The sequence below is a fragment of the Saccopteryx bilineata genome, chromosome 3 (genome assembly GCF_036850765.1).
Source record: "Saccopteryx bilineata isolate mSacBil1 chromosome 3, mSacBil1_pri_phased_curated, whole genome shotgun sequence".
Taxonomy (NCBI): Eukaryota; Metazoa; Chordata; class Mammalia; order Chiroptera; family Emballonuridae; genus Saccopteryx; species Saccopteryx bilineata.
Genome location: NC_089492.1, coordinates 120963343 through 120988141, shown reverse-complemented (window position 1 = coordinate 120988141; position 24799 = coordinate 120963343). Strand labels below are relative to the sequence as shown.

General features: G+C 48.4%; 1 protein-coding gene across 1 annotated transcript in view; it reads left to right on the top strand.

Annotated features, from left to right (window-relative positions):
- The window catches only part of PELI1 (pellino E3 ubiquitin protein ligase 1), a 1042993-nt gene that overhangs the window by 439358 nt on the left and 578836 nt on the right, over nucleotides 1-24799 (top strand). The window lies entirely within an intron of this gene.

Sequence of the window (24799 nt, the reverse complement as noted above, 5' to 3'; positions counted from 1 at the left end):
TGCTTTCCTAAGGAAATCTAATCCACTCAGGTCTCTGAAAACTTGTCTGAAGGGCCTGCCTCTCTCATGAGGTCTGGACCACCACGCTTTGTCTGTCTAATAAAACAGCCTCATTTCCCCATGGGCCAATCCTTCTCCTGTGGGCTGTCTTTGACCTCATCCCCCTTCTCCCAGGCCTAATTTCCCCGACTCAACCTGTTGTCCAGTGCAAGCCACTCTTCCCAAATGTCCGCCACTCCCGCCACCTCCTTCCTATTCCTACCACAGCGTCCCGACACAGGCCCTTTCCCCTCCACGTCTCTGACCACTGCACCTGCTTCCTAACGACTAAATGCCACAGTTGTTTCTCAAATAGCATCCAGGAGGCTACAGTTGACATCCCAAAGCTCCAGTGGTTCAGGCATTTGTGCCACATTCTCTAGCAGCCACCACCCCCCCATATGGCCCTGCCCACCCTCTTCCAGGTTAATGGAGAAGATCCTGTTCAAACCTCTTAGCAGCGGGGCCGTCTTTGATGGACTGTGGCATCCAGGCAATTCTGGGCCACTACCTACTAGTAGAGGGATGGCCTGGGGACGAGGGACCTGGGAAGTGAAGGTTCCATTAAATCAACAATAGAATATTGGGGGGGGGGGTCGGAGATGTGTTACTGGTTGAATTGTGTCTTCAAAAAAAAGTTTTATTGAATTTCTAACTCCAGGTACCTTGAAATGTGACCTTAATTCGAAGGGAGGGTCTTTATAGAGACAAATTAAAATGAGGTTAAGGTGGGATCTAATCCAATATGGCTAGTGTCCTTCAAAAGGGCAGGGCCAGGGGGGAGCAGATTTCAACACAGACAAACACACAAGAACACCATGTGAAGATGAACACAGAGATCAAGGTAATACGTCTACAAGCCAAGGCACACCAAAGGTTGCCCGCAAACCACCAGAAGCCAGGGGCAGGGAACAGAATTTTTCTCACAGCCCTCAGAAGGAACCACCCTGCTGACACCTTGATCTCTGACTTCCAGCCTCAAGAACTGTAAGTTTCTGTTTAAGCCACTCTTACAGCAGCCCTAGCAAACCAGTATGGGGAGAAGAACAGGATGAGTCTTTCTAGACATCCCAGTGGAGACACTCATTAGGCAGCTAGAAATAAGAGTCTTGTTCAGTAGATTGGTTTGTTTCTGAAATATGAGCAGCTGCTATTAATTAGAGATAGAACTTTGGCAACTCGTTCCATTTTTGTGCTTATGAGGACAAGATCAAGATCCTTTGCAAATGTCAATGCAATAAAAATGCAAGTTTCAAATGTCTTATCTTCTCACGCCTACAACTATGCCTAGCACATAGTAGGTGCTCAAAACATTTGGTGCATTAAAAGAAGAAAAGAACCCTATAGTTCGACCTTCTCTAGGGCATGAGAGAAGCACAGAACTCCGTCTTCATTGTCTGGGCCCCAGGTCCACCTCTCCCTGGCCCTCTGGATGCTACACTCCCAGCACACCAAGGGCCCAGCTTGTGCCTCTACTTCTGCTTGTAGAAGTTCTTCTACACATCAGTCCAAGACCAAGCTCAAGTGCCCGTCCATGAAGCCTTCTCCACACCTCCCGAGTCAGAACCCACCTCTTCTCCACTGGAGGACTCTGCACCTCTGCAAACATGCTTAGCAAGTCCTAGCATGTCTTCAGCTAGCTGTGCAGCATTTTGTATCCTCTGCTACCTTCTGCTGCTCTTAAGAGCTGTGATCTGGTAATGTTTATCTTTCCCCCAGGTCAGCAAACTGTAGCCCTTGGGCCAAATCCTGTCCACTGCCTGTTTTGTAAGTGAAGTTTTATTAGAATATGGCCGTGTTTGTGGATTTGTGTATTAATCTATGGCTGTTGGCCTTTTACAATATCACAGAGAACATAAAGCTCTCAAAATCTAAAATATTTGCTCTTCAGTCCCTAACAGAAAATGTTTGCCAAACCCTGATCTTTGCAAACCACACAACACTTAGGCCAGTGTCTTTCCATAGCTGGGCCAGGCCACAGTCTCTGTGCTCAGGGGCTTACACAGATAGGAAGTACACAGACAGGTGCTGGAGATGGGGGTGTGAAGGCCAGGAAGGGCAGAACAGTCAGAAAAGGTATATAAGAGAGGATGTCGTCGGAGAGCTTAAGATCTGAAAGGAGGCTTAGACATGGAACTTCTGGTCAAAGGGTCCCATTTTACAGACGTGATAGCTGAGACACAGAGAGGGGAGTGATTACTGTCTAAGGCAAGACACAGTTTATAGCATTGAGTTTCGGAGTTTGGCTCTGCAACAAGACTGCCTGAGTTCAAATCCTTGCTCCACCATTTGCAACCTGTAATCTTGGGCAAGTTCCCGAACGCTCTGTGTCTCAGTTTTCTCATCTATTGATATAAAAGGAGGTAATACTGAGCTGATTTTATGCAGTGATGGGGATTAAATGAGTCCATACACGTAAAGCATGTAGTACAGGGGTCCCCAAACTACGGCCCACGGGCCACATGCAGCCTCCTGAGGCCATTCATCTGGCCCCCACCCACTTCCAGAAGGGGCTCCTCTTTCATTGGTGGTCAGTGAGAGGAGCACAGGATGCATCCACAAAGTGCGGCATAGCTCACGTACAGTACTACTTCCGGTGACGCAGGACGCACGTCACAGCTCCAGCAGCGCGTCCTACCACTTGTTACGGCTAGCAGTGACAAATATGGAACCGGACATTGACCATCTCATTAGCCAAAAGCAGGTCCATAGTTCCCATTGAAATACTGGTCAGTTTGTTGATTTAAATTTACTTGTTCTTTATTTTAAATATTGTATTCGTTCCCATTTTGTTTTTTTACTTTAAAATAAGATATGTGCAGTGTGCATAGGGATTTGTTCATAGTTTTTTTAATAGTCCAGCCCTCCAGTGGTCTGAGGGACAGTGAACTGGCCCCCTGTGTAAAAAGTTTGGGGACCCCTGATGTAGAACAACAGCTCAAGAACATTAAAAAGAGAAACCAAAGCTAACATGACAGCGGGCAAGGTGCGAATCCAGGTCTCTAGGCAGTGCACTGTTTTAGGTTGGACCTAAAAGCAAGGCTGGGGGGCATCTTAATGCTGAAGGCATGTTTTGTGGGCACACCATTTCCTAACAGCACACCTCTTGTCACTATGGTCAGCTCTTTAATTACTAAGGACACTGTCCACCAAGTTTGTGTGGCAGTCTGGGGTCCCAGACCCCTACTGCCTCTTTCCTCTATGCTCTGAATGTCCTTTTGCTCCTCACAGGAAGGAATCTTTGAATCATTATCTGACCACACTGCTTTATAAAGGAGAGATCCAAGCTCAGAGAACTTAAGCAGCTTCCCAAAGTCACACAGCTGGCAAGTGGCAGAGCTAGGATTGTGAGCTAGGCCTCTCTGACTCTTAAAACCACATCAGCACACTCTCCCACTGCTTGTTTTGGTCCCTGGTTTTATTGGGGTCCACAGGCAGGTGCTGCCTGGAGGCCAAGCAAGGCTGGAGTCAGAAGACCATGTCCCAGCCTTAGCTTTACCTCTTTCACTGCCTGACCTTGAACAAGTCACTTCACACCTCGCTCTCCTTTATACAGATGGGAAGGACACGGAGGCATTGTCCTGAGGGACAGGAGGAGGATGTCCCAGTGGGGCCACAGTGAGCCAGGAGTTAGGAGAGCCCTAAAGGCCTGAATGCCCCCTAAGTTCACTGACCCTGGCTTTCTGCGTGGCCTTGGGCCAGTAACTATCATGGTGACTCAGTTGGCTCAGAGGTGAAAGAAGGAGGCAGGACTACATAGGTGCCAGTCACTTTGGGCGGCGGCTCTCCCTGGGGGTAAGTTAGATCAGAGACTTCTGCCAGCAGCTGGGCTGGGGCTGGGCCTCTGGGCTTTTACAGAAGCTCTCAGGGCAGAGGGCCACAACCACTCCAAGGTCTCCACCGCCAGCAACTGGGGCTTCTGGGATGAGGCAGCTGTGTGCACGACCCGGGAAGCGCACACGCTGTCATTGTCTCTGGAGCTGGGAACCCCCATGCAGCAGGCTGGCCGGCCCAGCCCACAGCCTGCCTGGAGGCCTCCTTCCCTTCCCCTCCTGCCCCTCCCCAGGCAGGGCGGACAAGCTGCCAGCTGCTAGCAAGCCCTATTGTTCCACAGCCACAAGAAATGGCTGCAGGAGCACATGCCGGGAGGAAAGGCAGGAGCCAGGAAGAGGGGGTGGGGGTGAGTGGGGAGAAGTCTCCGGGACACAGACACCACTTCACAGAGCTTGGCCTGTCTGCCCTGAGAAGCCAGAACACAAACGCACCCACCAGACTTTTTCCCACTTTTTTCTCAGGATATAATTACCGGTAGAAGTGCGTGCCACTGTGCGGTGCGTTAGTGCGCAGAGCCAGGCCACCTCTAGAAAAGGATTTATGGTCACTTATCTCCCAGCTGAGTGCCTGAAAACAGCACCAGGTGGCCGAGTGCTTTTGAAATGGTGTTGTTCAAAGTCAGTCCAAGCCACACGCTGTGGGGAATGCGGCTTCCTTGGGCCTGGAGACGTTCCAGGGATGGTGATAATCACCCTCGGCATGCGCATATGGCTTGATGGTGTAGAAAGCATTTCACATACATTTGCTTTGTTAGATTCTCATGATGATTCTGGAAAAGTAAGCTGAGCTGGCAGGGAAAACTGAAGTACAGGGAGGGACCAAGGTTGCTAAGTGGAGGAGTGGGGATGACGTGCAGTCCCATGCTCTGGACGCTTGTCGTTACTACCTTCTGCTTCAGAGTGCAAAGAAATTGGGCAGAAGCTTACTTTTGAGCAGCGAGCCATGGAGCTCGAAGTCTCTTGTTCCCTTGGACCGTTAACAGACTCAGCGAGGACTGAAGCCATTCAGAGCTCCCCTCTGTCCTTTCTATCCCTGCCAGCCTTCCCCTCCGACCCCAAACACGGGCACACTCTCCTGGAGTAGAGGGGAGCAGAAGGGACTCAGCTAAAGGGGCAGCCATCGCCCATTGCCAGTTCCCAGGCCGGACTGACCACGGAGCTGGCCCAAACTTTCAACCTAAAAGTAAATTCTCGCATGCCCTCCTAAACAAATCGCTGCATCTAAGCCTTGCCCGTGTGGAAACCTCTGCAGCCGCCTGGCCCTGCGCATGTGCTGTCCCTCTCTCTCCCGCACCCCCGTGTCCTCTGCCACGATCTCTGACTCGACTCTCCTTTGGTTTCAGTCAGCCTTTCTGCGTCTGCCTGTCTCCTACATTCTTACTTGAAAGCCAGCTTTGCTGCTACAGGGTCTGCCCTTGGAAGCTGACCCAGCCTCTCTGCCCTCCGCCTCCCACTCAGAGGAGGCGGGCTCCAGCCAATGGGCTTTGAGTCCAGCCTAGTGGGACTGGAAAGCTCCAGGTCTCAGGCTCATCAGGGTTTGGGGAACTCTGAGTTACCATGTGAGGGACCCCTGAGCCCTCTGAGGGAGTTCACCTGCTAGTGGGGGGCTTGTGCTGCCCTGTGTATCCAGCTTCCTCTTCTGGGGCTCCCCAGCTTCCGGCTATGAGGTCAGCTGGGGTAAGAGGTTTTCTAGCTCTGTTTTCCAGGTTGGCCTGAGCAGCTGTGACGGGACCAAGTACAGCTGGCCTGCAGGCAGAGAGGGCGATTCTGGACTGGCAGAGCTGGAGGGGTGCCAGGTGCTAGGGGAGGTGGGCTCTGAGGAGAAGTGTCCACCTGGGAGGGGAACAGGGGCCGGTGTACTGGCAGAAGAGTCCTAGGTCATTCTGTTCTAAGTGGTCTGCTCACAGACCATGCAATGTGGGCAGAGGCTGCGTGGGACCCCAGGCGAGGGCTGATGGACTGGGACGAGGGAGATGGAGACTACCTTCTGTTAGCACCTCTTCTCTGCTGGGGGGGTGGGGGGTGGCTAGGCCTCTCTAGTTACCCTCACTAATCCAGACAGCTGGTGGTTGGGGGTCTGCCTGTGCCATTGCACTAAGTCCTGCATGGCATGGACATATCACACTGCTGTCCAGTGTGCCCAAGCTACATTGTGGGTCATTGCAGACATAGTGCCATGCAGAAAGCTTGGATGTGATTCATAGCTATTTCAGGGCAGGCTCAGAGAGCAATGAGGGGCCAAGAGTAAGTGCTGGTCCCCAAATCCTGGCAGTCAGCATCCCTGGCCTACCAGACCCCTCAGATAGGTTACAGAGAAGACTCGAATGGGCAAGAGACAATGTTTAGAGGCCAGAAGGACAACGGCTCCCATCCACTGAGATAATCCATGCCAGTAGCATAGTAACAAATCAGAGGACAGAACCCTTCCCAGCTAGAAACAATATGGGTGAGGGTTGATGGGTCGAGGACAGTGGGGTCAGTCTAAGTCCTGCCTGGAGGGGGGAGGTCCAGGGGCATCAACCAGGTCCTCCCAATTGATTGAGATAATGAAGTATGTGCAGGTCTTGCTGCCAGGTGAGAGCCATCTCCATTTCCCAATGGAGGCAGTTTTGAGCTCTTAACCTGGACCCGCCCCCTTGCCTGAGGGGTCCCCTGGGCTCCCTGATGTGCCTTCCAGAGCTTTGGGTGGGGAGGCAGAACACCTGCCAGAAGCTGGCGGTGAGGGAGAAAAGTGAGCAGCAGAAATCTTTTTAAAACTATTTTAAAAGATATTTTTAGATAATTTTTAGGTTACAATTGTTTCCTCCCAATGGAACAATTGGGAGGAAAGTACAGCATTCTCATATATCTACTCTCCCTGCCTCCCTCCAAGTTTCTCCTATTATTAACCTTTTGCATTAGTGTGTTACATTCATTACATGAGCCAATATTGCTATATTATTATCACTTAAAGTCTAGAGTTCACATTAGGTATAGTCTGCAGGTTTTGATAAATGCCTACTGTCATGTGTCCACCATTACCGTGTCACACAGAACAGTTTCAACACCCTAATATCCCTGTGTTACACCTGTTCACCCCTCACCCTTCTCCCTGAGCCACTGGCAGCCCCTAACCATTTTTCTGTCGCCATAGATTTGCCTTTCCCAGAATGTCATATAATTGCAACCATTCAATGTAGCCTTTTCAGATTGGCTTCTTTCACTTAGTAATATGCACCATAATTTTTCTCCATGTTTTTTCCTGGCTTGTTAGTTCATTTCTTTTTATTGTTAAATAATATTCCACTGTCTGAATGTACCACTGTTTATCTATTCAACCCGTGAAGAACTTCATGTTTAGTTCCAATTTTTGGCATTTTTTTAAATGAATAAATGTGAGATGAACATTTGTGTATAGGTTTTCGTGTGGACATAAAATTTCAATTTCTTTGGGTAAATACCCATGAGTATGATTGCTGGATCATATGGTAAGAGTATTTATTCTTTTTAAGAAACTGCCAAACTGTCCTCCAAAGTTTTGCATTCCCACCAGCAATGAATGAGATTCCCCATTGTTCTACATCCTGGTCAGCATTTGGTGTTATCAGTGTTTTGAATTTTAGCCATTCTAATAGGTGTGTAATGATATCTGATTGTTGTTTTTATTTGCAATTCCCTAATGACATATGATGTTGACTATCTTTTCATATGCTTATCTGTCCTCTGTATATCTTTTTTGGTGAGATGTCTGTTCAGAACTTTTGCTCACTTTTAATTGGATTGTTTCCTTATTGTTAAATAGTTCTTTGTATTTTGGATACCAGTCCTGTATCAGTTATGTGTTTTGCTAAGATTTTTCTCCCATTTGGTAGCTCCTTTAATTCTCTTAATACTGTCTTTCAAAGAATAGAAATGTTAAATTTTAATGCAGTGCCACTTACTAATTTTTTCTTTCATGTTTCATACTTTTGTGTATCACCAAACCCAGGATTACCTAAATATTCTCCTATGTTGTTTTTTAGAAGTCTGAAATAGTTTGTACTTTCAATTAAAGTCTATGATCTGTTTTGAGTTCATATTTGTGAAGAATGTAAGGTCTGTGTTTAGATTTGTGTGTGTGCACACGTGTGCATGTGTGTGTGTGGTGAATGTTCAGTTGTTCCAGCAGCATTTGTTGAAAGGGCTAACATTTCTCCATGGAATTGTCTTTGCTCTTTTGTCAGAGCAGTTGACTTTATTTGTGTGGGTGTATTGCTGGACACTTTCTTCCATTTATGTATTGTTTATTCTTATTCTTAAACTATACTGTCTTGATCACTGTAGCTTTAGAGTAAATCTTTTTAAATTCTTTTACTTTTACTCTTTGTTTTCTGAGACAGAGACAGAGAGAAAGAAAGAGGGACAGACAGACAGGGAGGGAGAGAGATGAGAAGCATCAATTCTTTTTGCAGCTCCTTAATTGTTCATTGATTGCTTTCTCATATGTGCCTTGACAGGGGGACTCCAGCAGATCGAGTGACCCCTTGCTCAAGCCAGAGACCTTGGGCTCAAGCTGGAGAGCCTTGCTCAAACCAGATGAGTCTGCACTCAAGCTGGCGACCTTGGGGTTTCAAACCTGGATCCTCCACATCCCAGTCCAATGCTCTATCCACTGAACCACTGCCTGGTCAGGCCAAATTTTTTTTTTATTTATTGATATATTTTTAGAGGGAGAAAGAGAAACATCAATTTGGTGTTCACTTATTTATGCATTCATTGGTTGATTCTTGTATGTGCCCTGACTGAAGATTGAACCCATAACCTTGGAGTATCAGGACAATGCTCTAACCAATTGAACTACCTGGCCAAGGCCCTGGAGTATATCTTGAAGTCATGTCATTAATACTTCAATTTCATTTTTCTCCTTCAATATTTTGTTGGCTATTCTGGCCTCTCCATGTAAACTTTTTGCCTCTCCATATAAACTTTAGAATCAGATTATCAATACCAACAATCTAACTTGCTAGAATTTTTATTGGGATCGTGTTGAAGCTATAGGTCCATTTGGGAAGAACAATATTGGGTCTTTCCATGAACATGGACTATCTCCCGTTTATTCAGCTCTTTGATATATTTCATTAGAATTTTGTAGTTCTCCTCACATAGATGTGTACATATTGTGTTAGATTAATACCTAAGTACAAAGTGCTAATGTAAACATTCCAATTTTCAACATCCTAAACCTGAATCAGGCCTCATCCTACCCCTCCAACAACTTTGCATTGAGTTTAAACTCCCAACTCCTTCCCTCACCAGTACTCCCTCCATCTTCCCTAAGTACTCCCTTGCTCAGTGTCCTGCCATGGTACTAGTCCTCTGACCTCAGACCACAACTCCAAGCACTGTTCTGCTTCAGGACCTTTGCACTTGCCATTCCCTTCCCCTCTATCTTTGTATTTCTTTGGACCCTATGAAATTGGTAATATTTTTGTAAATCAAAAAAGTTTAAATATTTGTTATTATATAGGTTTCTACTTAATATTTCCCTTTAGTTCTTATTCTCCAAGTCTCAGCTCAAATACCACCTCTTCAGAGCTGCCTTCCCTGACTGCCCTACCCCCAGTGAGGCATATCACTCTTTTATTTTTCTCATGGCATTTATCATCCTGTGAAGCCATCTTGTTTATTTATTTGCTTCTTTGTTTCTTACCCATTTTTCCTCCTCTAGCATATAAACCTCTTGACAGGGACTTTGTCTTGGTCAACAAGTTTTTCGGAGACTAGAGGGGCTAGAGACCCCAGATACTTGTAGCACCTTAGGGAGTGGGTGCTACACTCACTCCACCCCAATCACCAGCGTGTGACTGATGTTGTATTCCCAACCAACTCTGATTGAAGCTTGGTTTATCTGAGGCAGAGCAAAAAGGAAACATAATATTTTCCCCTGACATGTTGAGGACCTAATTCAAAACCTTCATGACGTGTAGTTGAACAAGACTGTTCAGAAAAGAATTCTACTGGAAACAAAGGGGACATGGTGAGAACCAGCTTTGCCCAGCAACACTCCTTTATTTTCTGGACTACCACCTTCTCCAGCCTGCCCCCACTCCATAGCAGAAGAGCTTTCCTTACACCTTACCATGTTCCTCTAGCTCATGCTCTGATCCACAGCCTTTAGTGGCTCCTTATTGCCCTGAAGAACTATTCAAACCCTTTCCCAGGCTTTTGAGGCCCTGCTCTCTTCTGCTGCATTGACTCTCCCTAGAGTCCCCTGCCTAGGACACCGTCTCCTCCTTTCTACTTTCCAGACCCTGCCCATCCTTTGGAGCTCAACCCCACCTTCTCCATGGACCCGCCCTATCTGTCTGAGCTTACAAGCTCCTGGGGACCTCTAGTTAGTGCCTGTAAGGTTGCTGAGCTCATAAGGTTTCTTCGAGGATTGCAGGGGCCTGTTTGAGAGTTCAGGCTCCTGGACTCATAGTCCAGGGACTGTGAGTGCCAGCCAGCAGCTGAAAGTGACTTCTTAAAAGGAGAGGAGACATTGAGGGGCCTTCTAGTGGAAGAGGACCTTTGTCTCCTGCTGGGTGGGGCCAGACCTCCAAGGGGGGGCCAGCTCCTGAGGGGGAGCCATGTGGCAGTCCCCCTCCTCTTCCCTTCCGTCCCCCAGTGTGGAGCCAGCCGGGTTGACTAGAGTGGCAGGAAAAATGTGCCCCCCTTCCAAGCTGCTGCACATCTGTGCGCAGACAAAGCCAGCTATTAATCCTAGCTTTTGTGTGAATGTTTGGGTGTTGAATTCCACTTGGATCTGCCGGCTTTTGGAAGGGGAGATTGGAGGGGATTTAGTGACAACAAAAGGAACCTACTGAGGGGAATGGGAGGGGCCAGGGGAGCTAAGAAACCCAAGTGCATTCACTCTAGCCTGGTGAGGGCCCCTGGGAGCCCAACTTCGGCAGAGCCAAGCAGGGTTCCCAAATTCTCAGGGTCTGAGTCATCAAAAGGGGCCACTCCCCAGGAGAAAAACACCAGCTCTGCAGGCCTGCCTTCCACCCCAGATGCCTCCCAGGGCTGAGACCCCGGCATGCAGGAGCTGGGCAGTGCCCTGATACGGTCCCTTTCAGACTGAGCAGCACGTTGCTCAGGTTAGGAGATAGGAGATGAGGACCAAACAGAAGGCTGGAGCCCCAGGGGACTGTGTCCAGATCAGGGAGACTGTAAAAGCCACCAGGAGTCCCCAGCTGAGTCAACAACACAGCAATAAAGCCAGAGGGCCTGGATTGGGCTCTCCAAAGGAGTTTTCGGGCACCCCGTCCCAACCTGAAGCTTGACCTCAGGAAAAGCAGTCCACATAAACCCTAACTCTGGCTCAAGCATCAAACACTCAGAATAGCCGAGGACTGGGTCACAAGTATGTAAGTGTGTGGTGGTGGTGGTGGTGGTGGGGTTACATCTTAGAACGTCAGGCAATTCTGAGGGGAAAGACCTGCAGCTCCGTTAGGTGCTGTTTGACTAGCTTAGCGGAAGCTCTGGCTCCTTTGCTAGCTTGCTGGGAGAGCAGCTGGGGTGTGAACTGAACCCTCCTGATCCCCCCACCCCCCTCCTGCTTTGTCAATTTCACTTTTTTGAAAATGAGCTTCCCATCTGTGGGCGCTCGACTTCAAGGCTCGGCAGTTGTCAGGTCACACCAAGAAGTACAAGTGGTTTAAACTCTGTGTGGGGTAGAGACACACCCAGTGTTTCCTCCCCTTTCCCTACCTTATCTGGTGTGTCTGGTAATGTCATTCATTCATCCATTCAAGAGGTGACCGAACTGTTGCACTCTGGGCCAAGAGCTGGTTCAGCTGCTGGGTGACACATGCAAAATGGGGTTGCCTACTGACACTTGTGCGCTCAACTAAGCTTCCGGGCTTATTTAACTATGTGTTTTCTAATGGCTGTTTGCACATCCACGGATGTTTTATTCTCTACCTTAATTAACTCTAGAAATAAAAGAGTAAACTCAAGTCATTCATTCATTCATCCATCCATCCATCCATCCATCCATCCATCCATTCCTCCCCTCACTCATTCAAGAGATATGAACTCAGGCTGGTTCACCAGACCCTCTGCACTAAACCCCCAAGTATTCTCTCAATGCTTTCCTGGATTTAAGAATCCTGGATTTAAGAATCTAGATGGCCCACCTGCTGCGGTAAAACCTCTCTCCTTCCAACATGGTGTCTGAGGACCTGGTCCCTGGCAGCCCTGCACTGGTGGGCGCAGAGAATAGGTGGGGCCAGTGGTTGTCTCCAGGGACTATGGCCTCCTAAATTAGGGAATGGGAACAGGTCCCCTGACTCCCAGATGGAAATTACAGATGAGAAAACCGCTCTGTTCCAGGTTTTGTCGGAGGGCGTCCGCAGTGCAGCTGGGGAGACTTCCCCATGCCCGGGCTCCAGCCCAGCCACTGCCCCGCTGGGAGGCTCTGTGCTCCATGGATACCTTGCTCTGCACTAAGAGCTCAGTGATTCGGTGGGATCTTGCCCTCTGGGCTGACAGCTACAGGCTTAGAAGCATGGAGTTGGTCATGGGAATCTGAGGATGGGTGAATAAAGGTGGTCAGTGAAAAGCAGGGGGCAACAAACGGTGGCAAGGCAGTTCAAAGGTCTTGGACGGCTCTGGTGCGTCAACAGGTGCACGAGATAAATGAAGACACCGCGGGAGGAAGGATCAAGATGCAGTGCCAGTTTCTGAGGGCATGGACAGGATGGAGTGACAGGGCACGTGCGGTAGGGGTTGAGGCAGTGAGCTCTTTCCCAGTGTGGGCCCAGGTAATAGGTCCAGGCATAGAGTCTAGGAAGCCCTTCTGGAGTCCCTGGCTCTCGTACTTGGCCTCTCTCCCAAGCTTTTCTCTTGAAATGGCCACAACAGTTTCGGCGAGGGCCGGGACCATCAGAGGCTCCCTGTGGGCATCTGCCCACCCCTAGGGCAGAGAAGGACCTGGCTTCCCAAATCAGAGTCAGACATGCTATTTATTGAGTGCTGTGTTCCAGGCAATGTGCTAAGCTGTTTACATTCTATTATCTCAGTAAAACTTCATAACCACCCATGATGTCAGCACTATAATTATTCCCATTTTGTAGCTGTGGACAGCAAGATTCAGGGAGGTTAACAAGACTCAGATAGCTATGCAGAGGTGAACCTACGACTTCAAACACTGGCTCTTCTCTACTCTGATGAGGATCCCTCAGACCTCTGGATCCTCTTCTTCTTCCCCAATTCCACTTCCCTCAGACATTTCACAGCCCAACAACATGGAAAAAGCCTGGAAGAGAAGGAAAAGTCCAGTTTGAGCCTCTGTTTTGACCTCTTGATTGAAAGTGAGATGTAGAAAAGAGGATGAGTGGAGAGGGTATTATTTGGAAACTTAATTGCTCCAAGATGTTGACTCCTTCCCTCCCAAAAGAAAACAGAATAGCAAATTTTGCTCTGGAGAGTAAAATTTATTTCTTTTTTTTTTTTTTTTTTTTTTTAAATTTCTGAAGCTGGAAACGGGGAGAGACAGTCAGACAGACTCCAGCATGCACCCGACTGGGATCCACCCGGCACGCCCACCAGGGGCAACGCTCTGCCCACCAGGGGGCGATGCTCTGCCCCTCCGGGGCGTCGCTCTGCCGCGACCAGAGCCACTCTAGAGCCTGGGGCAGAGGCCAAGGAGCCATCCCCAGCGCCCGGGCCATCTTTGCTCCAATGGAGCCTTGGCTGCGGGAGGGGAAGAGAGAGACAGAGAGGAAGGAGAGGGGGGTGGAGAAGCAAATGAGCGCTTCTCCTATGTGCCCTGGCTAGGAATCGAACCCGGGTCCCCCGCACGCCAGGCCGACGCTCTACCGCTGAGCCAACCGGCCAGGGCCAGTAAAATTTAAATTAAAAATATTTTTTTCCCTGGCCCTGGCTGGTTGGCTCAGCGGTAGAGCGTCATGCGGGGGACCCAGGTTTGATTCCCGGCCAGGGCACATAAGAGAAGCACCCATTTGCTTCTCCATCCCCCCCCCCCTCCTTCCTCTCTGTCTCTCTCTTCCCCTTCCGCAGCCAAGGCTCCACTGGAGCAAAGATGGTCCAGGCGCTGGGGATGGCTCCTTGGCCTCTGCCCCAGGCACTAGAGTGGCTCTGGTCGCGGCAGAGCGACACCCCTGGAGGGGCAGAGCATCGCCCCCTGGTGGGCAGAGCGTTGTCCCTGGTAGGCCTGCCGAGTGGATCCCTGTCGGGTGCATGCGGGAGTCTGTCTGACTGTCTCTCCCCGTTTCCAGCTTCAGAAAAATACAAAAAAATATATATATATTTTTTCCTTTTGACAAAAGCAAGTATGTCCTTTTTAGGGCGAAGCTAGAATATACAGAGAAGCAAAGATAAGAATAGAAACTAATCACCATTGTACTACTCAGAGGTCAGAGGTGAGAATTACTAAAACCTTTGTGTGTGTGTGTGTGTGTGTGTGTATTTTAAGTTCCTTTCTAAGTTCAGACACAAACACACATATATTTTTACACTCTATTTTATTAACAAAGCAAAATGTTATCACTATAATTTGAAAACTGCTTTATTTTCTTTCACTCAATAATTTATCTGAACATCTTCCCAAGTAGGGACATATTTATTTATCCATTATATTAAATTCAATGGCTGTGCAGCATTCTTTTCTACTGTTGCACCATAATTCATTGAATTAATCTCCTAATGTTAAATATTTAGAATTTTCCATTTTTTTTTTGTTCCTGCTATAATTAACAGCTCTAGTTAAAATCTCAGTACACCCTATCTAGAATCTTGGCGCGAAACCGAGGGGTTGAAAGGTTTGTGCATGTTGTGTGAATGCCCTCAGGAGAGATTGTAGCCATTTACTCTCATAAACAGTGTTTGGGACCCACTTTCCCCACTGCAACACATACACAAACACACTGGTGCTCTTCCTGGGAATATGCTTTCATTACACACACAAAAAAATAGGTTGACAATTTGATACATGAAATGCTATCTCATTATTGTTTTATTTAGCATTTCTTTAATTATTCATTGGGGTCAACAGTTTTTCATGTGCCTATCAGCTATTTTTGTTTTCTTCTCTGAGAACTGCCCATTCCTATCCTTTGTTCATTTTTCTATTGGGTAGTTTTCTTTTTAATACAGTTGTTATGAGTCAACCCTGGCATATTAGGGTCATCTTAAACAATGAAAGGAAGAAAAGATGGGGAAAAGAAAGGAAGAAAGGAAGGAAGGAAAGAAGGAAGGAAGGAAAGGAGGGAGGGAAGGAAAAGAAAGTTTCATCATCCCAGAGTAAACATCTGAGTATCAATATTTCTTTTTTCTTTTTTTTTTTTTAATTTTTTTTTATTATTATTCATTTTTAGAGAGGAGAGGGAGAGACAGAGAGGAGAGACAGAGAGAGAGAAAGGGGGAGGAGCTGGAAGCATCAACTCCCATATGTGCCTTGACCAGGCAAGCCCAGGGTTTCGAACCGGAGACCTCAGCATTTCCAGGTCGACGCTTTATCCACTGTGCCACCACAGGTCAGGCGAGTATCAATATTTCTAAAGTGCTCTTGTGCTTCTGATTTGTAGCAATGGCTGAGAACCGTCCCTATAAGTTAGATTTCTCCCACTGTCTGGTTTCAAATGTTTTTATTGCAGAATCTAGTCTCATTACTTTGACACTGAGTTTTCTCTTGTGAAAAGTGGGCAGCAGAGCTGTGAAGCAGCACAGCACCTCCCTCCCAAATTCTATAAATCCCATGGAGGAGGCCAGAGTTTCAGGAAACAGGGTAAGGCAAATGCTGTGGTCAGGCTCTCTGCCAGGTGGATTGGAAAAAAATTAAGAGTTCACTCAGGCAATTAAACTTTGCCTGAAGATGGCCTGAGCTCTAAGTGGAGGGGGACAAAGCCAGGCTTCTTTGGGCCATATTTATTTCTGTATTGTACCCACCTTCATGTGCTCAGCAATTTTGCCCATTCTAGGGCTTCCAGATTTAGAATTAAAGTCTTATCTGAGGTATTTCGTCTTCCTTCAGATGTCAGCATGAGAGAGAGGAGAAGTGGGGCGCAAGGAACCTGGCCCTTCCAGAGAGAACAGCCCCCTGACCCACAGGCCTGCCCCTAGCCTGGGAGGGAGCCCCAGGGAGAGGCAGGGGCTGCCTCCACCACCTCTAGACCTCCCAAAGGATTCATGACATTCTAAAAAAACACAACACCTTATTTTAATTTATTTCTTTTAAAACCTAAAGGACCCCCCCCCACACACACACACCTTTGGTCTACTTAGTGCAGGCAGTGTGATCCCACCTTGGGAGACAGGAGGGATGAAAGGGATCTTTCTGGTGATTCAGTCAGGAAGGTCCCTGGAAACCCTCAGGCTGGTTCAGTGCCACTCAAGGTCGTGGACTGCTGAGACCTGGAGGAGCACCACAAATGCTGGTCTTCCAGGTGCTGGTGGGCAGCGAGGTGGAAGGCTGAATCTTAGTTCACTTGGTGCTTGTGTGTGATCCTCAGCCTCAGTTTCCTCAGCTGCAAAGTGGACATAGCGATGTTCTGGGATGAGAAAGGATGAAGCAGTATGTGGTGTATTGTAGATCGTCAGTTCAGGTGGGTGTTTTGTGTCCACCCCTCTGCACCCCTTCCCTTCACCCCACTGTCAGAGCTTAGGCTCTGAGTCCAGCTCTGAAAACTCCATCCTCACTTTCTCCCCAAGTTTCCCATTTACTCTGTTGGTCAGGTGAGGACAGAACCCACCCTGCTCCTGCAGACATGATCTCCCAGCCTCCAGCACTGAGCAGAGCTTACACCAGAAGCCACACCCTCTACCTGTGCCCAGCACCCCCCCTGCCCCAGGCCACACTCACCCCCCTTGCCTTCTCTCCCACCCTTTCCCTGTGGACCCCATGCCCTGCACCCCTGTTGGTTTCCCACAGCCTTTATGCTTTCCCACCTAAACTTGACCTTAAAACTTTTACTATAGATCTAATTTTTATTGAGCACTTACTTTGTGCCAGGGACCATGCTTCGTCTCCATGATCTTTTCATTGTTCATAGGAACCTGTTTATTATCCTATTTACAGATGAGGCAAGTCTGACTAGTTTGGAGTAATTTTCCTGAAGTCACAGGACATTAGGGAGCCACACTAGACTCTGCCACCACCCTACCCTGTGTTTCCTGTCCTGCACATCGACCTTCTCCTATGTGCCTGCCCCAGAGGGGCTTCAATCCAGGAGATGTCCTCTCTCCCTCCCCTGAGCTCCTACTGCACCTACTGGTCTCTTCAGTGTTAATCCATTTGGCTTCTGTTGGTGTTTTCTGGGAATCTCTCTGTCCTTTAACCATAGACCCAGGGCAGAAAAATGTGTCTTTGTATCTCATTCATCTTTGAGTCCAGCACTGTAGGTTCTCAAATCATTTTCTAATTCTTTTCTTTTTTCTTTTTCTTTTCTTTTCTTTTTTTTTTTTTTAGAGAGAGAGAGACAGAGAAAGACAAAAACGTGAAGCTGCTTCTGCATGTGCCCTGACTGGGGAATTGAACCAGCAAATTCCATACTCCTGGACAATGCTCCAATCAACTGAGCTATCCGGCCAGGGCTCATTTTTCTAATTCTAAGGTAATGTGTATTTATTAAAGAAAAAAGAAACAGAAAAAATAAGGAAGATAAATGTCACCTAATGAGCCTACTATCCAGAGAAAACTTTTGTTAATATTTTGGTGAATTTCCTTCCAGTCCATGTGTGTGTGTGTGTGTGTGTGTGTGTGTGTGTATGTGTGTGTGTGTGTACATGTTTGTTTGTTTTTTGCTTAGACAAGTCATACATATTTTGCATAAAGTAGACATCCATTTTCTGTGTGACTTTTTAACATTATATTATGAACAATTCCCATGTCAGAAATTCTTTGAAAGTGGGATTTTGTTTGTTTGTTTTTCATAGCTATAGATTGTTCTTTATGTGATGGGGCTGCTCCTGATTAAACCATTCCCATGTTGTTGTGGTTCATTTACAGCTTCTCTGATTATTGCCATAAGAGAAATACTTAAAGTGGAATTGTTGGGACAAAGAGAAGGGACATTTCCAAGGCTCTTGACACCTCATAGTTGGCTCTGCTCTATCAAACCCTCTCCCATCCTCATCCACCCAGGTGCACCCACTGACCAGCTAGAGGCTCTCTTCTTCCAAACCCCTCTGCCCTTTCAAACTGCTCAAAAGCATGTGGGAACCTCACCTGGGAGATGCGACTTGAGGCACCTGGCCCAAATCTCCCCCTCTCTCTGATGTGAACACCATCATCAAAATTACTCCTTTGGGTTAAAGGTAGTGAGGCTCCAAGGGGAAACACTTCCCACTAAGCTGCAGTCACTAGGCTAATCTTCTCTGTCACTAGGTTAGCAGCAGAAACTTGGTTTAAGGATTGGGACATATTAGGTTTTACATTTTAAATTTTGTTGAAAACATTATGTAAAAATATTAAAGACTATTCTGGGGGGAAAAGACAAAATATCATGCCCACATCTTTTTCCTTCGTCCACATTTTTCTAGGTCAGGGAAGTAGTCTCTGCCTATGAAATGGGAATGACCTTTAGATCAGTATCTTCAAATGTATGGCAAACCTTCTTGGCTAGATTTCCACTCAGCCTATAAATGACACTCATAAAGCAATGCATGGCCCAAGCTTCTCCAGCAGAAGGCTGGATATGTGAGCCACACCAGGTGCTGTGAGCACTTGGAGGCCAGGGGCAACAGAGTCAGAGTGCTTTTCCAGCTCTATTGTAAACAATTTGGGATTTAATCTAAAGAGACACTAAGTGGATCAATTCTTTAAGGAACTTTGTGTCGATTTCCAAGTCACTCCTGGTCATTATCCAGGAAAGACAATTTCTTAAAGAACCCTGGGCTGCCTGTAGGAACAAGTCTTGTCTCACGGGTCAGTAATTAGCAGAGGTGAATGGCTGTGCAGAAGACCAGCTAATTGAGGAGTGAAGACAGGATGCTGTGCTCATGGAGCTCAGTCTCCCCTCCAGGGAAAGCTGAATGAGGAGGTGTCCTTGCTCCAGAGCCCTTGTTCTCAAACGTCAGCGGTCGTGACTGTCGCCTGCAGGCTGTGGCACAACCCTTGTTGGGGCCAGAGGTTCTGATTCAGTCTGTTTGGACTGGCCCCAGAGTTTGCATTTCTAATAAGTTCTTAGGGAACCCTGATATTGCTGATCCCAGGGCCCCACTTAGAGGACACTGCCCCAGGCTGTCGGAAGGAGAGACATCTCTTAGAGTCCCAGGGATGGTGCCCCGACAAGACGAACCCGGTTCAGACCTCAGGGTGGAGCCGGCCGGGGCGCGCGGGGGGAAGGCGCGGAACAGCAGCGGGGGCTGGATGCGGACGCCAGGCCAAGTGGCAGGGGCTCGTGGCGGATGGGAGAGGGAGCGGGAACTCCGGGCTTCCGGGCGGGCGGCTGCGCTGCAGTTCGGTGCGCCCGGGAGGCCCCGACGCTCCTGCCCAGCGGCCAGGGCGGCCACGGGTAGCCGGGGCCAGCGGAAGCGGCGGGAGCAGCCGAGGTAGCCGGGGCGGGGGCGGGGATGGAGATCTGCCCAGGGAGCGGTGGCGGGAGCCTCCTCCGGCCACCCAGGCGCGCCGGCGACCTCCTTCCGGGACCCAGCCCAGCGCCGGACCCCCTGCGCGCCAGCCGGGCTTCCACGTCCTCGGGTGCCTACCAGCCCGACCGAGGGAAACGGGGAGTCCGACGCGATGAGACAAAGACGCGAGGAGAGGACTGAACTAATGTTTCTCTCCTGAAATGTTCACGCCGACAGGGTCCCTGTCTCTCAAGCCCTCCTCTGCCCCAGCGGCCTGTCCCTGGAGCACAGGGCGACTAGTCTACAGGATGAGAGAAGGCTTCCAATGCACAAACCCTTGCCTCCTGCTTGACTACGGGTTTAGACCTGGGTTCTCGCCCAGAGCTGCTCTTCGCAGCTGACTTTACCTTGCTGACCTCAATTTCTCCTTTGTACAGCAACTGGGTTGGAGAGGGACGGTTTCAGGGGTTCCTTCCAGCTCTAGAGAGCTGTGATTCTCCACCTTGACCGTGTAAGTGGCGGGTGGTGGGATGGGGCCTGGGGCAGGGAGTGGAACAGCGGTGACAGCAGGCAGGCGCTATGAAGTAGTGGAGGAAAAGAAGGCAGGCAGGGGAGGGGCGGCCAAGACACCTTTGCCGGACTACGCCAGTCCTCCTAGCCTCCGGGCTGGGGCTGGCAGAGCCCCTGTGCCTCCACCTGGAAGGCTCCCAGGGAAACCCCCTTACTATCTGGGGCCTGGCTTGCTGTCACGTGTCTGCCAGAGGATGAGGGAAGGAACAGGAAGGAACGTGCAGGCAGGACTGGAAAATCCAGCTGGGCAGGAGACAGCCCTTGGCCGTGCCTCACACTGAGGCTGCAGCCTTGCTTGGCCCTGCCCCCACGTCACGTGCCCTGCTGGACCCTGGGGAGCCAGTCCAGCGACTTGGCTGCCACTGGGCTGAGAACATCGAGCAGAAAGTCCAGTAGCTTTTAGCTTTGAGGCCGAACACATGTGTTTGCAAGACTGTAGAAATGATATTGTCAACTTAAATCCATTTTCCTATAGATTTCCTCAGTGAGTTCAAAGATACTAGTTCTTAATTCATAAACTTAGTGGCAGCTTCCAACACATTAATATTAATACAAAGGGTTCTATGTACTCCCCAGTCCCTAGACCCCTACCCTCCTTCAGGAAGGCAAAGCTCCCACAGAATGTCTGTTGGGTCACAGAAGTATGTATGACAGTGTGATTGCAAGTGGCAGAAACGTCCCTTCAAGCAGCTTAAAGATGTATGCACATATATAATACATAAATATATATATAGTAATATAGCACTCACAGAATCAAGGTAAAGGTTAAATACTAGTAGTAAGGGCAGGGGTGTGGTTAGGCCCTGAATGTGACAGAACCGTCCAATGGCAGTGCCCAAACTTAACAACTTGAAGTCTCACTGACACTTTTCTCCAAAAATCTAGAGCAAGGGAATCCTTAGCAAACCACACAGAACATTGCCGAAAGCTCTAAGGCCCAGACTGCTCGCCTGGCCTTGGGCCAGGGTGGGTCTCCTCTGGCCTGTGTGGGGCATGGGGCTTTCTTTCTGATAATGGCTGCATACGCGAAGACCCCACTCCTCAGGGCTGATGATGCCCACACACTTCTCAGGCTGGGACCAGAGTGATGAGGCCCACCTGCCTGAAGGCTGGCCATGGGAGATTTAACCTGTTTGGCAGAATGTCCAAGGCCATTGTGCCCAGTGGTGCAGGCTGTGCACTGTAGCTCCAGGAGTGCCATCTGTGCTGCTGAGTCCGCGGAGGCGCCCCTTGGAGCGTACGCTGCACAGTGGAGGCATTTCTGTCATTCAGGATGACCAGGCAGCCTGGTGATGCTTAGAAACATCAGAAGCAGAGCTTCCTGAGGTCTCTGCAAACACATGGCCCTACGAAGAAGATGCCAGGGAATGAGTTGGTGACTTGAATTCTCTGGGGTCCATGCTTCACTGACTATTACCATTCACAGATAAAAGCCTTACTTCCAGCCCCACCTGCTTCATGAACCCCTGAGAGCCTGACTTGCAACAGTAAGGGATGTTCCAACAGTGGATTTATTATTTGTTTTAAGATTTTATTAATTGATTTTAGAGAGAGAGAAGAGAGAAAGAAAGGCAGGAGAGGAGCGGGTATGTGCCTTGACCAGGCAAGCCCAAGGTTTCGAACAGGCGACCTCAGTGTTCCAGGTCGATGCTTTATCCACTGCGCCACCATAGGTCATGCCAGGCACTGGATTTATATTTAGAAACCCCAAGTCTCCATGACAGAGAAGCCAGAGGAGGTCAAGTGTCATTCTAAGGATTAGTTTCCTAGGGCTGAGTAGTAACGAATTGCCACAACCTATTGAGCTTAAAACAACAGAAATTTATTCTCTCATAGTTCTGGAGGCCAGACATCCAAGATCAGGTGTCAGCAGGGCTGGTTCCTTGCCGAGGCTCTGAGGGAATCTGTCCTATGCATTTCTCCCAGCTCCTGGCAGCTGCTGGCTGTCCCTGAGTGCTTGCAGACACATCACTCTGGCCTCTGCCATTCATGTCACCTCCCCCACTGCATATCTCTTCTTTCTTCTTGTCTCTCTTTCTCAAAATTGAATTAAATTAAATTTTTATGGTAATAAAATATAGATAGAATAAAACTTACCATTTTAACTATTTTTAAATGTATGGTTCAATGGCATTAAGTACATTCCCACCTCCTCCTCTCTTACTAAGGCAGTTATCATTGGAAGTAGTGCCCACTCTAATCCAGGATGGCCTCATTTGGAGATCTTTATTTCAATTATACCTTTAAAGACTCCCTCCCCAATAAGGTCACATTTACAGGTTTGCGGGAGACTTGTTTTTTGAGGGGTCACCAGTCAACCAGGTGTGGCCTCAGTTTTCTCATCTGTGAAGTGGGAATTATCCTTCCATCTCCATCTCCTTTATAGGATGGTTGTGGGCACTGAGGTGCCTCTGTGCTGAGGGGTTAGTGGCAGTAGCCTGACCTGTCTTGTGATTGTGTGGTTCCCGATGAGCCTGAGTTTTAACACCATGGGAATTCCCTCTCCCCATGAGAGAGAGGCTTCTCCTGCCTTCTGGCCAGGGAAAGTGAGACAGCAGGCCTGGAGGGGAGACTTGGGATGGGGCCAGCTGGGGAGGCTGCCTTGTTAATCTCTCTCTCCCCATAGAAGGCATTCTTTCTTTAGGACCCCTGCGAGTTACATGCAGAACGAAAGATGAAAATGGGCGTTAACCTTGAGACAGGGCTCCATGCCCTCCACAAGCCACTTTTCCTGCTGGGCTGGGTCCTCTAGAAAGAAGCAAGGCAGTGGGACAGAGACCAGGACCCCTGCTTGCTGGTCTCCAGGAGCTGTCCCTCAGGTACACACACCTTGATGGCCTTCCGGATCCCCACCGCCCCCTGCTGGACTCCTCCTCTGGTCACCTCTGGCCAGAGTGACCTGTCCATCTGAATTTCTTCAACTCTTCTTTGGCTCTCAGCCTTCACCGCGGGAGGTGTGGGTTTGGAGCCAGGCCCTCCAGGTTTAAATTCAGTCTGCTCTGGGCTTTTGAGCAACTTTCTTAACTTCTCTGACCCTCCGTTTTATTATCTGTAAGGTGAGATGAGAATAATGATACTTATTTCGTAGGACTCTGGGAAAGTAAATGAGCTAATACATGCAAAACATTTTGAAGAGTACTGGATAAGAGCCAGCTATTATTTTTGTTGTTGTTATTGTTGCTGTTGTGGAGTTTAACACTGTGTTGTGCATATAAGAAGCGCTGAAGAAATAACTTATGAAAAACAAATTAAAACCCAAATACCCAACATGCCTCCTCTCGTGGGACCTATTTCCCCAATTAACCTGAGCTCCCGAGTAGGATGAGGACACAGCAGGAGTTTGGCACAATTTTGTTGACTCACATATTCAAAGAGCTGCCTGGTGCTGTCTCTATGTTCTTCTTACTGTTTTTTGCTTACTTGTTTGTTTGTTTGGGGGGAGGTTGGTGGTGGTGATGGTGGGGGGAGAGGAAAAGGCAGCATCCCAAACCTCACTGGGAAACTGATACAAGCCACAGACCTCTCCTCACAACAGTACTCAGAAGCAAATATTCACAATATGTTGCGCAGTTTTAGGGGCTCCCTGGAACCCCTGCATCCAGGGTGAGAAGCCCCTTTTTAGATGACACACTCTCCCATGCATTGGTATTACTCCAACAAGCAAAGCCCTGTTCTGTCACTCATCAGTGGGCGGCACTAGCTTCTACCCTGGCTCCCAGGCCCCCATTACCTCTCCCAGGCCCCCTGGCTCAGTGCCCACTGTAAGCCACAGCCCTTGGCTAGAAGTTGAATGTAGCACCTGTTCAGCATTTGAGAGCTTAAAAAAAAAAAAACAGACTCAACTTTAAAAAAATCAGACAGAGGGATCATCCTCCCAGCCAAACATCATAATTCACAGAGCTCTTATTTGCTGAGTGAGACTAAATGGTATTTATGACCAAGAGGCCCTGGACTCACCCTGAGTTGAGTGATCCAGGAGTTGCCCAAACTCTGGCAGCAGGAATGACTCGAGAGCTGGGAGATCGGACAACTTTAAGGGTAAGATTTTACTGCTGTTATTCATGGATTATGTGATTCCCCCCTCACATTAAGTGTAATTTCAGAATTTTAGTATATGTTTCTGGGAAGATAATAATTCAAACAGTATTTGTTTACTTGAGATCAATTATATGCTTGGAATTGGCCCATTTGCTGTGAGGCCCATTCATTCATTCATTCATTCATTCATTCATTCATTCATTGTTTATTAAGAGCCTTCTTTATATATAAGAAACTATTCTAGGCATTGGGGATATAGCAGTGAACAGGGCAACAAAGTTCCTTGTCCTAATAAAGTCTTGGCAGCAGAGACAGATAACACAAAATAAATAGTAAATATGTATATGTCAGTGGTAATGTGTGCTGAGAAGAAAAACACAGCTTGCAGAGGGCAGAGACGTCTGGGGACACTGTTTTAGCTAGTGTACAGGAAAGGCTCCTTCAAGCAGAGAAGTCTGGGGAAGGTCCAGGGGAGGAAGGAGGCCCATCCACCAAGTGGCCAATCCTGGTTGAGTTGGGATAGTGAGCAGGACTGATGACCACCTGGCCAGTTCCCAGAACTGGGGCTTCTGGATGACAGGTTTGTTGAACAACCGCATCCCTCTGCCAGAACCTTTCCGGGCACGTGGTCCTCTCCTGGCTGTGGGCTCGGGTATTCCTGCCATACTCAGAGCTCCCAAGGACTGTTTCTTCCTCATCCCTCCCCTCCCTTTTGCACCTATGCTTTGCAGGGTCCAAAATCTTCTTCTGAAAGCTGGATAAAGTTGGAGATATTTCAAGATATTAAT